Below are 19,094 nucleotides of genomic sequence, written 5' to 3'. Positions count from 1 at the left end.
CTCCTTATTTAGCATCTTTTGCAACCTGGATAGGCTGATAATTTTTCAAATCATCAAGTTATATTGCCTTTTGCATAATAGTCCTTCCCTCAATGTATCTCTTTCCTCCTGCATTTTACTATGAGCTGTAAAAGGTAACCATGTCACATTTTCAATAGTTTGCTTGGAAATTTCCTCAAATATCCAAGTTTATCATGTACAAATTTTGTTTTGCACATAACTGCAAGACACAATTCAGCCAAGCTTTCTGACACTGCATAAGAAGGATACCTCTCCTCCAGTTTCCAGTAATATGTTTCTCATTTCTTCTATCAGTCCTCACCAGCAACACCTTTAAGATCCATATCTATCAACAGTCAGTTCACAATGATTTAAGAATTCTCTAAGGTGATATATGTTTCCTACACCATGCTCATCACTTTCTTCTGAGCCTTCTTCAGCAGTCTTAAATGTCCATATTTCTAATAAAAGTCTATTCAAAGCAGTCTAAATTGTTTCTAGAATTCTTAATATTTTTTCCAGTTTCTGACCACTGCCCAATTTCAAAGTTACTTAACATTTTTAGATATTTCTTAGAGCAGCACACTACTTCAAGGCACCAAATTCTATTAAATAATAATTTCTTTAGGCTGATGTAATAAATTATCATAAGTGTGGTGATTTAAAACCACATAAAAATAATATATTTCTAGAGGTCACAAGTCTGAAATAAGCCTCACTGGGCTGAAATCAAGGTATTAGCAGGGCTACACTCCTTTCTGGAGGCTCCAGGGGAGAATCTGTTTTTGTGCCATTCCTGGCTCCATGGACCTCTTCCATCTTCAAAGACAGCAATGGCTGGTCCAGTCTTCCTCATGCTACATTACTTTGACACTGACTTTTCTGTTTCCCTCTTTCACTTACAAGGACCCTTATAATTATTTTGGGGTCATCAGTATGTTTTCCCTATCTCAAGATTCTTAATGTAACCTCACCTGCAGAGGCCCATTATTAATGAGTAATGATATATGCATTATGTTAAATGAATATATCATTTAACATAACATATTCACAGTGTCTGGAGTTTTTGGAGGAAGGACATTATTCTGCCTAACACAGTTTGAATACAGCTGTCTTGTAAACTGGGGAGTTTCTTAAGCTTGTGGTTCTTCATTTGTGACACAAATGACATTCACGTTCAACATCACTGGAAGCCATTTTGCATTTCCTTTGGGACATGGGGAGCAAGAGAAACTGAAGCAAGAAGGAAGCTTGTGGTGTATGCAATGATTTGAGTAAAACAGTCCTTTGTCTCTGAGACTTAGGAGTCTGATGTCTTCCGGAAGCATCAATGAGATTGTGGAAAACCAATTTGTTAGCTTTCAAACAAGATAAAAATCTCAAACTTTTCTCAGTACTTGACTACCTTAGACTGATTACACATTTCATACTTTATATCTAACTGTAGTTTATAGGGTTGCTAAGCTTTCTGCTACTACACTATAATAAACCCTTTCCCTAATTCTTAATAACATTTTCCTCACTTTCTTGTAAGTCCTCTCTTGTAGACCTATCAAAGACCATACACATTCTATTAAGTGCTTCAACAAAGCACTTTAGATTTTTACTATCGTTCTTACATTTTACTCTCTATTTTCTATTTTCAAAGCCACTCCCACATTTCAAGTTTTTTTTTTTTTTTTTTTTTTTGCAGTACGTGGGCCTCTCACTGTAGTGGCCTCTCCCATTGTGGAGCACAGGCTCCAGACACACAGGCTCAGCGGCCGTGGCTCATGGGCCCAGCTGCTCCGTGGCATGTAGGATCCTCCTGGAACGGGGCATGAACCTGTGTCCCCTGCATTGGCAGGCAGACTCTCAACCACTGCACCACCAGGGAAGCCCTCAAGTTTGTTTCTTTAACATGCAGATCCTGATACCAAACTATGTATAAATATTATTTTGTGTTGTAATAAATTGTCTTCAAACGAACAGCTTAAAACAATAAGCATTTATTTCTCATACATTTTCTGAGATTCAAGATTCTGGGATTGGCTTAGCTGAGAACTTCTGGTTCTGGATCTTCTGTAAGATGATGACCATACTGTTGGCTTGTGATTCAGTCACCTCAAGACTGAGGCTTGTGAACCTCTCTCCTTCATGTGATTGTTGGCAGGCTTCATCCTTGTTGTCTCTTGGCTAGAGGTTTTATTTCTTCATCATGTAGTTTTCTCCATAAGACTGCTCACACGAAGAAGCTTGTTTCCCAAGAGCGACTGATGAGAGCAAGAGCAATTACAATTTAGTCTTAGAAGTGACATATTCTTAATTCTGTCATATGCTGCTTGCCATACAGACCAATCTGTTACCATATAGAGGAAACTACACCAGGGTATCAATACTAAGAGTTGAGATCATTTAGGGCTATGTTGGAAATGCAGTACTACAAACTGTATTATTTGATATTACTGTATCAAAATTAGTTCTAACTATTCCTATAAAAAATTTGATGATTTTGATAATATTAATGCAAAAACATCTACATAGATAGCAAATATCTTTTGTTATGTATCTGAAGTAGAAGAAATTATCTTATGCCTAGATTAGTTATTTTTTAAATTTTATTTTATTTATTTATCTATTTATATTCTTGACTGCATTGGGTCTTCATTGCTACATGCAGGTTTTCTCTAGTTGTGGCGAGTGGGGCCACTCTTCATTGTAGTGCACGGGCTTCTCTTTGCGGTGGCTTCTATTGCTGCAGAGCATGGGCTCTAGGTGTGCGGGCTTCAGTAGTTGTGGCACGTGGGCTCAGTAGTTGTGGCTCATGGGCTCTAGAGTGCAGGCTCAGTAGTTGTGATGTACAGGCTTAGTTGCTCCGTGGCATGTGGGATCTTTCCAGACCAGGGCTCAAACCTGTGTCGTGTGCATTGGTAGGTGGATTCTTAACCACTGTGCCACCAGGGAAACCCTAGATTAGGTAATTAAAAAAAAAAAAATTGCAATCATGAAGAAAAGAAACATGTTTTATAGAGCACTTTTCTATATGAGTATATTTGTATATGAACTTATCTGAAAATGCATTCATAATATTTTTTTAAATATTTATTTATTTGGCTGCATTGGGTCTTAGTTGCGGCACGCAGGCTTCTCTCATTGCATGGGCTCCAGATCACACAGGCTCAGTAGCTGCAGCATGCAGGCTCTCTAGTTGTGGTGCACAGGCTCTAGAGCATGTGGGCTCAGTTGTGGTGTGTGAGCTTTGTTCCCCAGTGGCACGTGGGATCTTAGTTCCCTGACCGAGGATCGAACCCGCATCACCTGCATTGGAAGGTGGATTCTTAGCCACTGCACCACCAGGGAAGTCCCACATTCATGATATTAAATGGAAAAAAAATGTGCTTCAGTAGCATGGTTCATGGTACCTCAGAATATTCAGAATTTGTCATTGGCTGGATGAGCATGAACACAGCTCCATGACTTGGTCGCTTGTCATCTCTCTGATCTCATATATTATCATCTCTCCTCTACCATAGATGTACTCTATTCTGGCCACTCAGGGCTTCTACTCTGATTAGTGCAGGCATACCCTGTTTTATGGTGTTTCACTGGACTGCACTCTATAGATATTACGTTTTTACAAATTGAAAGTTTGTGGCAAGGCTGTGTGGAGCAAGTATATCAGTGCCATTTTTCCAAAAGCATTATTTTTAAATTAAGGCATTACATTGATTTTTTTTCAGGCATAATGTTATTGTACACTTAATAGACTACAGTATGTGTAAATATATCTTTATATGCATTGGGAAACAAAAAAATTTGTGTGACTCTTTATTGCGATATTCACTTTATTGAGGTGGTCTGGAACTAAACTCACAATATCTCCGAGATACACCTGTACCTCTACCTGTAATGTTCTTTCTCACATACCTCTATAGCTCATTCCTTTAACTTTTTCAAATACTTGATCAAATATAATCTACTTAATGAGAAATTCCTCGTTGGAATGTGAATTAACCTATGCGGTGCAACAAATTGCTAGTTCCATATTCATTTTTTTTTAAATGTAATTACAAGCTTTCATAATACTATATGCAGTTTGTCCTTGTTTTTCTTATTTTTCCCCAATACAAAAATGTAGTTTCTGTGAGGCAAAGATTTTTGTGTCTTCTTCATTCAGCAGTGTTGCTTCACAACCTCAGGAACTGTCCAGGTTTAATCTGAAACTGGGCCCCATAGACCGAGGGCAGGGTGAAACAGAAGGAAAAGGCAGGTCATTCCAGATTGGTAGATGGCAGGTTTAATACGCAAGGGAACTTACTTAAGAGGTTTGTCATGGGCAGCTGCAAGATAAGTAAATTTTGCACTTGTCCACCTTATCTTAAACGTTTATATAGAATCCTTAAATGGCTTCAGTCAGTACCCAGTCCAGATAGCCTCAACATCACACTTCTATTTTGAGGTGGTATCCTTGAAGCAGGCTCTGAAAGTGGATAAGGCAAGCAGAATGCACATTCCAAGAACAGGGTAGGAAGTGGGGTGCCTCCAATTTCCCCAATTGCCCAGGTCCAGCTGGATGGTCAATTGGCGATCATGTCTTTTTGATGGCTTCTTCCAACACTCAGGTATCTCTGGCACTTAGAATACTGACTGGAACCTTGTAGGAACTCAAAGAATATGTGCTGAATGAATGAATTGAGGAGTTTTTGAAATAGAAGGCTAACGGGTTCATCTGCAGTTGGAATAGAATATATGAGACACTTCCCTTGCTTTAATGAATAAATTGTTGTTTTGAAATATAAGAAAGTGGAATTACTTAAAGATTTACATCATCATTAGATATTTATTTGGAAATACTGCTCATCTTCTTGGTTATTGTCACACTGGGAGCTATTAAGGGATGTAAGGATGTTTTTGATTAACTATCATTGTTGCTCCAACATTCTTCATATCTGTTAATGTTAAACGACTATTGCTGAACAACACAAAACATTATTGATTATTTCAATTTTAAAAGGTTATTCCATGAATTTTTTAGCACAACCTTAAAGCACTAGGCAGAAGTTATAGTCTGCAGTGACTTGAAAGGCTGCATAATCCAGTTGATTTTTAGTTTTCCTATAGAACTTGAATTGTTATTAAGGTTATATGATAATAAACTCTATATTTTCTATTGAGCATCATGCCAATATATATATTTTTTAGTTAATGGGATTGCTATTGTATTTTATAATAACTTTTGCCAATTCAATATCTCCTTTACTCAACGGAAGATCAAAGAACATTTTGCTCTCTGATCACTAGTTCTTCAAACATCCTTGAATGACATTTCTTATTATTTTCTGAAAATACCTAAAGTAAGGCAGAATGTCTGCAATATAATATAGAATCACTTCATGCCAAAAAGACAGAGTAGCTAAAATTATTAACTTTATGTTAGCCAGAACTGTTGTCAGCACTTCTGTTACTACTTTAAAAGAAAATCTCAGTTTATACAATATTTTGGAGGTATTTACTCTTCTCCCCTCAGAATCTGCTTAATATTAAGGCAATTAACAACCCAATGGGCTTCAATCTAAGTATTTGTTCCTTTGTAGCTAAATATTTTCTATCTTTCTGCATCTTATAACTTCTTCCTTCTCTCTTTTATCCTCTGTAAAGGCTTTCAAACTGAGGGAAAACTATGATGGTATTGTGAGTGAGAACTTCAGATCATTAATCCTATTTCAAACAGATGAGCTTTGACCATTTCCATTTTATCATTGGTTTTTCCATATTAGCTTTCTTTTGATGAAATAATGACTCCCTTTGATGGAAAAAAAAGTCAAAAATCATTGTTATAAACTGTATTATTGTGTGGCTATTTTGCATCAAAAAGATGCAATAACAAGTGCACTGGATTGAAGTGTCCTCTCAAAATTCATGCCCACCCAGAATCCATGTGACCTTGTCTGGAAAGATGGTCTTTGCAGATGTAATTAATTAAGATGGGGTCATATTGGATTAGAGTGGCCATAAATCTAATAACATGTAAATCATTGTCCTCATCCAATTGTCTTATACCTAATATAATATAGCAATACACTTATGGTTTATAAGAAAGCCAGGCAATAATACAGATAGACATAGAAGGACCACACCATATGACAGCAGAGGCAGAGATTAGAGTGATGCACCTAAAAGCCAAAGAATGCCAAGGATTGCCAGTAACCACCAGAACCTAGGACGAGGCTAGGAAACCTTCTTCCTTACACTTTGGAGTGAGCAATGCTCTGTCTGCACCTTGATTTCAGGCTTTACCCTTTAGAACTGTGAGAGAATAAATCTCTGTTGTTTTAAGCCACTCAGTTTGTGGTGCTTTGTTATAGCAGGCCAAGGAAATGAATATACTAATATTGAATCTATGAGGTGTCTCTCTATAAAGACATTTCAAAATATTGTGCAAATCTATGTATTTTCCATACAGTATAAACTTCTCATCTATACATTACCTTAAGAGCCTTTCATGTTAATGTCATTATAAGCTGCAATTATTCAGAAATTAGCAACTTAATAAATGTTAAAATTATTAAATATTTTTTTCTTGATTTATCCTGTATGTACATTCTAAAATGAGTTAACAGGGATGTGTTCCTTCTGGAGGCTCTGCAGGAAACTCTAAAGGAGAATCAGTTTCCTTAGCCTTTCCCAGCTTCTAAGAAGCTACCCTTGTTCCTTGGCTTGTGGCACACATTACTTCAACTCTTCCATTATAACAGCTTCTTCTCTGACTCTCACCCTCCTGCCACCTTATTAAAAGGGACTTATAATTGCATTGCCCCACCTAGATAATCCAGGATAATTTCCACATATCTGGAGCCTTAACTTCATCACATCTCCATCTGTGAAGTACTATTTTTCATGTTAAATAACATTTTCATGATTTCTGGAGATTAGGATATGGACATCTTTGGGGGGCATTACACTGTCTACCACTGATTTTAAGAAAAATAAATTTGTGTTTTGTCATTCAGACAAGAAATACAAGGGAAATAAAACCAGATTATCCTCATACTTTCCATAAGCAATACTACTGCCAGAGGAAAAGGGAAAGATAATTTAAGAGATAGCATAAAAGAAAATACGAGCCAAGGATTTGTTTTCCAATTAAATGACTTCAGATATAAAGGCCTTAGGAAAAACTGTCAACATACAATAGCTGTTGAAGATTCATAGAATGAGCTTCAGACAATTAAAATGATTAAATAGACACCAAAGTAAACACTAGTGTATAATATTAAAATACATATTTACATGTAAAAATAAGAAATGCTTGATATATGGGGTAGAAAACATAAATTATTATTTATGAAGACTACACATCTAACAATGTACTTACAACTATAAAAAATGGATAAAGAAAGGGGAAATACATATAAAAATAATTTAAATATTCACCTTATTGGTCATAGTATTGGTATTCCTATTTAGGAATATGTGCTCAAAATAAAATGGGATGAAGTAAATGTATAATTAAGTGGTATTTTAATTCTATCTTTCTTAATGTTCTTGAGAAAGATTTTTTTTGTTATGTTAAAAGGGTAGGAGAGATTCATATATAAATAGAAGAGATTAAGTAAACAATCTTTAGGCTTGAATTGGATAAGAAATAGCAGAAATCAATTTATATTTCACCATATACTGCTCTGTCGGAAAATGCCTAAAAATAATAACTAAACCTGTAGCAATAAGTATCTCTAGTGCCTAGACTATAACCTTAAAATGCCATTTCTTGAAGTATGATTTAATTCAAGTCCAGGGTAGAAAATGTCCAACATGTGCTTGAAACATACTGTCATTCCCAATAACAAAGAAGATACCACCACCTTTCAGGGCCATGTCAGAAGGACTCAGACTCATTTGAAGAGGTTTCCACTGAGGAAAGAAGAAGTAATTTGAGGATAATGAAGGAAAATTGCTGTTGTTCATTGAAACACATCACATATGTTTAATTCCAAAGCTTCTACATTACATAAAAATAAGTGTTAACATTTGGAAAATGGTACAGACGCCATTCATTATTTTGAAAATTAGTATTAAAGTGAAAAAAAGAATGGCTTTATTATAAGAACTAAATCACTTAATAGATGGTAGATGACACAAGTTTTCTTTTTTTATGGCAGATAATTGGAATGATAGCATTATAATATTACTATTTTCAATTCCTATTGGAAAAAAAGAGAGACTTCCAGTGGCATGAGCATTCTGCTGAAGAACCCATCTGTGAATTAGACTTGCTAAAAAAAGTGAACCTAATTCTGATTAATTCTCTCAAGTCAATTATCAATTTATAGAGTATCACGTTAAAGTTTTCAATGCAGACAAAATCTCAGAATCTAGAATGTGAAGAACTTTATGTAGAAAAATACAATGGCTTTTCAATGAGTTAATTACAAGGAAATCTAGAATTATCTATAGGTGATAAAGGATATATTAAAGGAAAAGAACAACAGAGTTGAACCCAGTGGTAATGGGTACACACTTGGGTGGTAAAGCTAATAAAAAAAAAAAGGAAGTATTTACTCTGAAATCAGATCAGTGATTGATCATAGTGGAAGCAGGCTTGTGACTGGGAAGGGCACATGGGAGGTTTCCAGGAGGCACTCAAGGCTCTATCTCCAATCCTGGATCTTCACATTATAGTTCATCAAATTACACATTTGTGTTATGGATTTACTTTGTTGGGATGATCCTTACCAGTAAAAAGTTTAAAATAAGAAAAATCAAGTAAATTTCTCTTCATTTTATTAAGTGATATCTGTACTATTTACCTCTTATTAAAGAGTGATAAAACAGAGAAACTTACATGTTCTGCTGGTAATAAATAAATTAAAAAACATTTTCTCTGAGTCAGGTTGGCAATATGTATCAAAGTATTAAAATGATCATATGCCTTACCCAATCATGTCACTTGAATTATTCTTTCTAATAGTAAGAAATTTATATAAACATATTTAAAAAATATTATCCATAAAATTGTTGATTATAGACTGTTACAAACTATATTATGTATTAATATTACAGAGTATAATTGGAGACAATATAGTTAGAACTTGGAAATTTTTGAATATTTTATATTAATTTTTATTATTTAACAAAATCTTTAAATGTGAGTTTAAAAAAATCAAATGAAATGTTAGAAATACTGTTTTCAATGAAATACTCTGAAAAACACTATGTGTAGGTATTATTTTCATTTTGTAAGTGTTGAGTTCTGAAAGTATATGTGTTGAAAAGCAATTACTTAAGAGATTCAATCAAAATACACACAATGGTTGACCATGAATAAAGCATAATAGGAGATTTTGAAAGATTTCTTCCTTACCATTTCTATATGTTCTAAAGCACTCAATATGGAACAAACCACTCATCTATCCAACCACTTCCTGCCCACTTCTATCATACCTTGTTTACCTCCTTTATTTCTTTTATTTAGCTCTTATCATTACCATCTTATTGATGATCAATTTGCTCATTTCTCTCTCCTACATTCTCTTTTCAAGTTCTACAAGAGCAGGAACTTTATTTTGTCCACTGATAAATCTGCAAGGCCTCCAATAATCCCTGACACAGTAGGTCCTAGCAAATGTTTGTTGAGGTGATAAATACATGATTGAGCCTGTATTATTTTTGTCAACATGAAAATAGTAGATATTATTGCTAAATGTTTATTTAAATTCCAGAGTAATGGAAACTTACAGACATTACAAATACACTTAAACTGGCATTAAACATTACCAAGTTGATCATAGGAATGATTGTATTTTGCTCTTCTCTCAACTTTTTAAAGTCTTCGCTTTTTTCTTATTACAAGTTAAAAAGGTTCGAGTGAGGTCTGTGCCTATGTATTATCTTTTCCTAGTCTAATTTAATTTCTCAAATGAACTTTACATTCTGGCCACATGATTTGCAAACATTATCCTCATATGGTAAAATTGCCATTGACATATGCTTTGCATGGATTTTCAACTGGAGCTGAATTTTATCAAAACCAAAAATGTCTCTTGTTTCTTGTTTATGGCAGCATTGTAATAGACTAAATATCATTTGTCTAAAATGCTCTCTGGTTGTGTTGTCCCACTAAATACACTTAAGTTGAAATCACAGCAGTTTTTAACACAGAAAATGAGAACTGTGCACTTTGTATTATTTGACAAGGGCATGGCGTTATGTGATCAGAGTAAATTTGTGAACTGTATATTCTAAAATGGGTGCCTTTTATAATGATTAAGTTTTCCTCTCAAGTAAATCTTTGCTGCTTGAATAATGTAACTACTAATAGAGGAAAGGACAGTTAATTCAGTAATGAAAACGCAGCTATTGTCCAAGTATAGAGAAGCACACGCCATTAACCTTTCTGTCCTTGGAAATCAGACTGACTCATTGTGCAATTTCAATTAGCTTGTCAAATAAATGCACTGCCACTCCAATTCTTTTCTTTAGTTAAGTTTTAGGAAATAGGGTGTGCAAAAAACTGAAAAAGTGTTATAATTTCCTTCTGTGGGAAAAGTATCAGGCAATGCATATTGAAGTAATATTTAAAACTGAGTATAGTTTTTAATGAACACAACAAGCATGATAATAGGCATGGCTCCTGGTTTCATGTTTTATTCTATTTTTCTTTTAATAATGGAGATCATGCAGCCTACTTACAGTTGAATATTGGCTATATGTAAAGTAAAAAAGTGACTGGCTTTTTTTTTTCATGTTGCTAAATCACATGTATTATTGGCCATGTGTACATAGCACACGGCTCACCTTTAAGGATATATTTGACAGAGTTAGGAAGAAAAAACAAAATTGTTTTAATAAATATTTTTCAATATACATTACTTTCCTTAAGCCATAAACCACTTGCTCCCAAATTGTTCCTCCTTTGTATTCCAATACCCAGATATGATGGCAAAAGTCATGTAATTTAATTGAAAATGTGTGCGAATAAGCAATACCTTTTAAAATATGGTGGCAAAGTGCATATTTTAATAAACAAAGATTGTGCAAGGTGAGATTTTAAGACACAGCCACCAACTCTACATTTTTTCTTTGTTCTAAATGAACACATCTTTTCAAATTCAGAGAAATAGGTCTCTTCAACTGATAGAATTAAGCAAAGTTTATTTTCTAAAATTCCTTAATATATCATAATTTAAGTTGGTTTTTGACCTTTATTCTTTTCAACATTACACTCTACCCTATTTCTTTTGACCAGTACTTTGGCATAGTTCTCAACTTTTAGTTTAATCTAATCTTATATAAAACTTTAATGGTTCACTTTTTTAATCTGCAGAACCAAAAGAAATATTCAAATTGAAACTGAAATCAATCTGTAACGTATTAGGAAAAAGAAATTCCGTATGTAGAATTAATATCTACAATTAATTGAAATTAATATCTGTAGATATTAATTTATCTACATTGGTAAGGTTGTATCTATATTTTGATATTTTTAACATTTCTGCTCACACTTCTTTTGTTTACAAGTATAAATAGGGACCTTTCTGTGATTAGATACATCTTTGCCAAAATATTGTGACTCTGTCATAGAAATAGATGTATTTATTGTAAATTTCTCAATTCATTTGAGAAAATCTGGACAATGGGCAGAAAATAAAATCAAAACTAAACAAACTCAACTTTCCTTTGATTTCACTTCTGAAAACACTGTCAGAAAAAAAAAAGCAAATTATGTTTTTAACTTAGTAATTTATGTTTGAACAAATAGGGTCATAGCCTGTTTTATCCAGAAAGCAGAGCCTCAGGCAGTGGCTCATAAGTTATTATGTTAATACGGAGTATAATTTCCAAGCCAGCAGGGAGGGACAAGCAGATAAAGCAGGAAAAGTGGGACAGTTATTGTCATTCTGGAATCCTGATCACTAATACTGATTGCACGGTCCCCGAAGACAATCCAAGAAACCAAACAAACCAAATATCTAAAATGTCCAAGGGTGAGGAAAGGAAGAGGATTTTATATCTTGGCTAAAATCTTCCATCAGTCAAAGGTTTGCATTAATTCCCCCACATTTACAAATTGTGCATGTGGCACTGAGGGGGTTCCTGTCATGGTATCAAAAGGGCACAAGGTACATGCACAAGGGGGAAACTATCAAGTTGTGCTCCCATGAAGCCAGTTGGAGCCCATGCACTGTGGTAGCCGGGACAAGAGAAAGATGAGGTCAAGAGACCTGTAGTAGTGAGGGACTGTCTGATATAGGAAGTTATGGTAGCTCAACCCATAATATTCAATCATTGTCCGTGTAGTACTATCGTTTTCCATAAGCAGGGGTTAAAGAAAATAATTCCTGTATTTAAGATTATGGATAGTTCTTTTGTTCATACAAGACCTAGACTATGTTTGAAAATGTCTAAGAGAAAAAAATTAAGAAGTTATTATATATAGATTTGACTTTACTTTGAATATCAAACATGAAGAGACACAAGAGCAGCAGTGCTACTCTGTGTTGTTTAAATTGTGGTTTTAATCCTTACTTTCTGTTTGTTCTGCAGAGGGACCAGAAGCATTTAAACTAAATGTCAGAATAAAATCCACTTTTAGAATTATATGAAAATATCTGGTCACGTCAGTGGAAGTGGGATGGTGATGGTGTTCAAAGGATGAAAGGAAGAAAACTGACTTAATTGTTGATATATTAAAAAACTATAGAAAAGGAATAACAGTTGCCTATATTCATTCTGAAAATGCATCAGAGTGCATATTTCTTTGGGGAAACCAAGTTCAGATGTAAATGCTATCACTACCAGAATGTAGTTTTGTTCTAACACAATGAACTTGTATTGAAGCATCTCACCAGGTTGTGTTTTACATTGTCAAGTGCATGATAAGAGACATCTTAGTGAAACATGTTTGAAAACTACCAAGTCTTCAATATTTTAAAAGAGGGAAACTTCCTTCTCAAGCAAAGTGTTAACTGTAAAGAAAGCATGCGTTCTTGATGAACAAACATAGCATGTTCTATGCTTGGCAATGTAACTGCCCCTCACTTCAGTAAAGGATATACTTCTCATTGTTTTTCTGTATCTTCTATATTTTATTGCCAACAAGTACTCTACAAATAATATTAAAAAAAAGAAAAAACATTGCCTATTCTCATGAAAATCATCACATTTAATAAATCTAGGGCTTAAATCAATTGTAAAACATTTAGAAGCTTAAAAATTTGTAACAATATAGAGCAAATAGGAAGTTGTTTTATTTCTTTACACAGAAATAGTGAGTTTCTGGAAGACATACTCAGAAGCATTTGACTAAAAATGAATTATCATTCATGAAAAAAATTCTAGAAGATTTGTTAGTGCAATGATTATTGTGCAGGTATTTTTAATAATATAATTAAGTAAATATTTTACTTAGAGATTCACAGTTACCATTATGTATGTTGCTGAAAAACGCTTTTGTGAAACTATGGCTCTAAAAATAGGACTTGATCAAAGGATCAACTTGTTTTCAATTTTGAGAGAAATTCTTTACTAGACATATCAGAAAACTTTTCTTTTTCTTTTTCACATTAAACAGAAATCACAAAATGGTGGAAATTTTGCTTCATTAATTAAATACTTTTGTGAGAAGAGCATTACACTCAAAATATGGATTTTTAATACTTTTTTCTTACACTTATTCATAATAATAATAAAGTATATATTGTTGAAGATAATCTTATTTACTTAAAGGCAAAGAAAATGGGCAATGTGAATTAAAAGACACGAGTTTTGAAATAGCCTGGTGGTACAAAGCATAGTTCTTTTCTTATGTGGTAAAGCAACCTGATACTTGTTACTTAGGATTCCAAGCACTTTTAATATTTTTGTCTAGCAAATGTTTATTTCTCCACTTTTTATAGACTTTTTTAACCAGTTTTAGGTTCAAAGGAAAATTGAGTTGAGCATACAGAGATTTCCCATATAATCCAAGCTCATAGCCTCCCCCATCATTACCATCTCCAACCACAGCAGCACATATGTTACAGTAGATGAACCTACATTGACACATCATTATCAGCCAAAGTTCATACTTTGTATTAGTGTTCACCCTTTGTGTTGTACATTTCATGGGTTTGGACAGATTTATAATGCCACGTATCCATCATTACAGTATCATATAGAAGAGTTTCACTGGTCTGTAAATATATGTTCCATTTGTTTACCTGTCCCTCCCTCCCAACCCCTAGCAACCACTAATGTTTTACTCTTTCCATGGTTTTGCCTTTTCCAGAATATTGTATATGTGGAATTAGACAGTATGTAACCTTCTCAGATTGGCTTCTTTCACTTACTAACAATGTATTTAGTTTTCCTCCATGTCTTTTCTTGGATTGATAGCTCATTTTTTTTAGTGCTGATTAATAGTCCATTGTTTGGATGTACCACAATTTATCCATTCACCTACTAAAGGCCATCTTGGTTTCTTCCATATTTGGACAATTATGAATAAAGCTGCCATAAACACCCATGTGCAAGTTTTTGTGTGGACATAAGTTTTCACCTCTGTGAGTAAATACCAAGGAGACTGATTGCTGAATCATATGGTAAGAGTATGTTTAGTTTTGTAAGAAATTGCTAATCTGCCTTCCAAAGTGGCTGTACCATTTAGCATTTACACCAGCAATGAATGAGAATTCTTATTGTTCTGTATCCTCATTAGCATTTGGTATTGTCAGTGTTCTGGATTTTGGCCATTCTAATGGGTTTGTAGTGGTATCTCATTTTGTTTTCATTTGCATATCCCAAATGGCACATGATGTAGAGCCTATATTCATATACTTATTTGCCACCTGTATATCTTTTTTGGTGAAGTATTTGTTAATCAGATTATTTCCTTATTGTTGACTTTTAAGAGTTCATTGTATATTTTAGAAAATAGTCTTTTATCAGATATATCTTTTGTAATTATTTTCTCTTGGTCTGTGACTTATCTTCTCATTCTCTTGACCCAGAACATTTTTTTAATTTTTCTTTTTGACATGAGCATAAAGATTCAAAACATATTGGATGCCAATGATAACATTAATTCTTCTATTAAAGACCATTTTGGGAGCTCCCTGGTGGTCCAGTGGTTAGTATTTTCACTGCAATAGCAGAGTTCAATCCCTGGTTGGGAACTAAGATCCCACAAGCCACACAGCAAGGTCAAAAAACAAAAACAGATCATTTCAAACTTTGCATTTAAAATGAGAGAAAAATTACACTCATTAAATATTTTCCAAGAGTATACAATGGAGAAAATACAGTCTCTTCAATGAGTGGTGCTGGGAAAACTAGACAGCTACATGTAAAAAATGAGATTAGAACATTCCCTAACACCATACACAAAAATAAACTCAAAATGGATTGAAGACATAAATGTAAGGCTGGACACTATAAAAGTTTTAGAGGGAAACAAGCAGAACACTCTTTGACATAAATTGCAGCAAGATCTTTTCTGATCCACCTTCTAGAGTAATGAAAATAAAAACAAAAATAAACAAATGGGATCTAATTAAACATAAAAGCTTTTGCATAGCAAAGGAAACCATAAACAAAAAGACAACCCTCAGAATGGAAGAAAATATTTGCAAATGGAACAACCAATGAGGGGATTAATCTCCAAAATATACAAACAGCTCATGCAGCTCAATATCTAAAAAACAAATAACCCAATTAAAATATGGGCAGAAGATCTAAATAGACATTTCACAAGAGAAGACATACAGATGGCCAAAAAGCACATGAAAAAATGCTCAACATCACTAATTATTAGAGAAATGCAAATCAAAACTACAATGAGGTATCATCTCACACTGGTCAGAATGGCCATCATCAAAAAATTCACAAACAATAAATGCTGGAGAGGGTGAGGAGAAAGAGAACCCTCCTACACTGCTGGTGGGAATGTAAATTGGTACAGCCACTATGGAGAACAGTATGGAGATTTCTTAAAAAACTAAAAATAGAATTTTCATATGTCCCAGCAATCCCACTCCTGGGCATATACCCAGAGAAAACCATAATTCAAAAAGATACATGCACCCCAATGTTCATTTCAGCACTATTTGCAATAGCCAGGACATGGAAGCAACCTGAATGTTCATCAACAGCGGAATGGATAAAGATGATGTGGTACATGAATACAATGGAATATTACTTAGCCATTAAAAAGAACAAAATAATGCCATTTGCAGCAACATGGATGGACCTAGAGATTGTCATACTGAGTGAAGTAAGTCAGACACAGAAAGACAAATATCCTATGATATCGCTTATATATGGAATCTAAAAAAATGGTACAAATGAACCTGTTAACAAAACAGAAGTAGAGTCACGGATGTAGAAAACAAACTTATGGATACCAGGAGGTGTGGGGGAGAGATAAATTGGGAGATTGGGACTGAAATATACACACTACAATATATAAAATAGACAACTAATAAGAACCTGCTGTACAGCACAGGGAACTCTACTCAATACTCTGTAATGGCCTATATGGGAAAAGAATCTAAAAAAAAAAAAGAGTGGATATATGAATATGTATAACTGATTCACTTTGTTGTACACCTGAAACTAGCACAACATTGTAAATCAGCTATACTCCAAGAAAAATTAAAAGGAAAAATTTCCTTGAAAATCATTAAGGGGATTAGTTAAGACTAGTTTTATTTTTTCCTAAATTTTCTATAATATTTTGATGCATACTGTAGTAAAAGCACATATTTGTTTTTATATTTGATAATAAGTAAGACTAAATGTTAATACCATGGAATATGTTTCATGAAAAATATGCTTACATGAGTTCGCGTCAACTTTGTTAGGTCGATCATTATTGGATTTTCAAAAGGATACATATAAAATGAAGAATATATATATATATATATATATATATATATATATATAAATAGTATAACATAATATAACATATACATGATAAGCATGCAACTTGTCTCTGTATGGAGTTTTGGAAAGATAAAACCTTGGCAGCTGTTGACTGTGGAACTATCAGTGCCAATGATCACCAGGCATTAGGAGTTAAGTAGCATGGACTTTCCCACTGTTAGAAGATTTGTTTTCTGTTTTTCTGACTTTGAAATGTGAAATATGTCTATGTTATTGTAGTGCTGTTTAGCCATGGCCTTAGCTGCAGCTACAGCACACAATGAGGACAGAAGAGAATCCTCCCACAGTTTCTGTCTATATGGCAAATGTCAGAAATGAATATTCCAACTACATATGTGGTTCTCAGTTATGATATTTGTAATTGTTATTCGATTTTACCCTACATTATTTTTTTAACTGACTAAAACCATAAACTTACCAACTTTTAATAATAGTGTTAAATATGAACCATCTATATTTAACTATATCTGTTTATCCATTTATAACTACCAACTATTTATTTCTATATCTCACTATCTGACATATCCTTCATCTGTGCCTCATATTTCCCCAGTCATAAGCAATATTTCAAGATCACTTCTTCCAACTTGTAAAATAAGATATCACCAGTCACTTTTCATTATAACACTTGCTTTTTAAAATATTGTTGTAATATGTTCTGAACCAATTGAAAAGAATGCATTACTCAGCATTTTAATATTTAGCATGAATATTATATAACTCTAGAAGTAAATCAGGTCCAGAACAGAATGGGCTTTAGAAATAAAAATGTATTAAGTAAATACTAATTATTATTTAATCAAAAGCAAATCAAAGATGTGTATGTTCTACAATGGCCAATGACATATTTTACATGAAATATAGTGCTGATTCTTTTAATTTCCTTTCTTTAGCTTTGTTATTATTCCAAGGCAATATCTATTTCATAGAATATTGTGACTTTTTAATTAAACAGATTAATCTTACACTAAATATATATAATATGGTTATCATAATGTTTGTTTTACAATATTTTGTATTATTTGAAAAATATTCTGAACAATATGTACCCTCTCATGCACACCAAGTGTATTTCTACCTCTGGGCCTTTCCATTTCTGTTAGTTGTATGTGGAAGACTTTTTCTCCAGATACGTTAGAGCTCATTTTCATACTTCATTCTAATCGTTTGAAATACTGCCTTCTTAAATCAAACTGAAGCATCTAGAAACTTGAATATTCCGAAGTCTGACTTGCCCTGGCCACCTATTTGAAACTGTAGCCCCCATAAATTTCTGTTTTTCCTGATTTTTCATAGCACGTATAAACACCTGACAATACATTACATATCTAGTTGTTTGTTTCTCTTGTATTCTCAGGGTTTTAATTGTAGCCAAAGGCAGTGACTCTGCAAATTAAGGAAAAACAAAAAAAAATTAAAAAAAAAACAAGAGCAGCTCACAGAACTGTTTATGAGGCCGGAGAACCAGCCCCAAGCTCAATATGATGGAAAAGAAAATTGCCCAGGAAGGAATCGTCATGATTGCCACACCTTACTGAGCACTAGAGGCAGCCACAGCAATAGGTGATGCTGCGGGCTTCATTGATGCCTCTTTTATGCCCCAAACTCGAACCAGAGACGCTCCTGAAATTTAGATGCCTCTTAAATAAGCCAAAAATTAATTCCCTTCCCCCGCAGAGCTTTCTTCCTCAATTTGCTCACTTCCAAAGCAAAGTTTCATATAAACAAGTCTGAATGAAGGACGTTTGGCTCATTATGGGGGTTCGCCTCAATAAAAGTTGAATGTGTTTACAGTTTGTGAGGTTTTGGAGTAACCTTATTTGAGAAAGAAGCTATTTTGATGATTTCATATTTTTAAATGTTTTAAACTGAATTTTATTGAATGATCTTTATCTTTAAACCATTCAAACTAATCACTGCTAAAATTATGTCCAACTCCACGTTTTTATTTCCAAAAGGAAGAGTCGAACCTCAATCTTTAAAATAATTGATTCAAGTCTCCAAATAATTTCTTTATGTATGTCCAGAATATATATGTGTATAATGTTAATAATTTATACACATTTATACATTGTATGTGGATAATGTTTATAATTTAATTTTTGTATATTATAATTTACATTTATAAAATGTTTATCTGTAGTAACATAAACATACATGTTATTACAAAGGTAAACATTTTCTCTCTCATACAT

Source organism: Neophocaena asiaeorientalis, unplaced genomic scaffold, assembly GCF_003031525.2.
Source record: "Neophocaena asiaeorientalis asiaeorientalis breed wild unplaced genomic scaffold, Neophocaena_asiaeorientalis_V1.1 scaffold55, whole genome shotgun sequence".
In the NCBI taxonomy this organism is placed as follows: Eukaryota; Metazoa; Chordata; class Mammalia; order Artiodactyla; family Phocoenidae; genus Neophocaena; species Neophocaena asiaeorientalis.
This window is presented reverse-complemented; position numbering follows the sequence as displayed.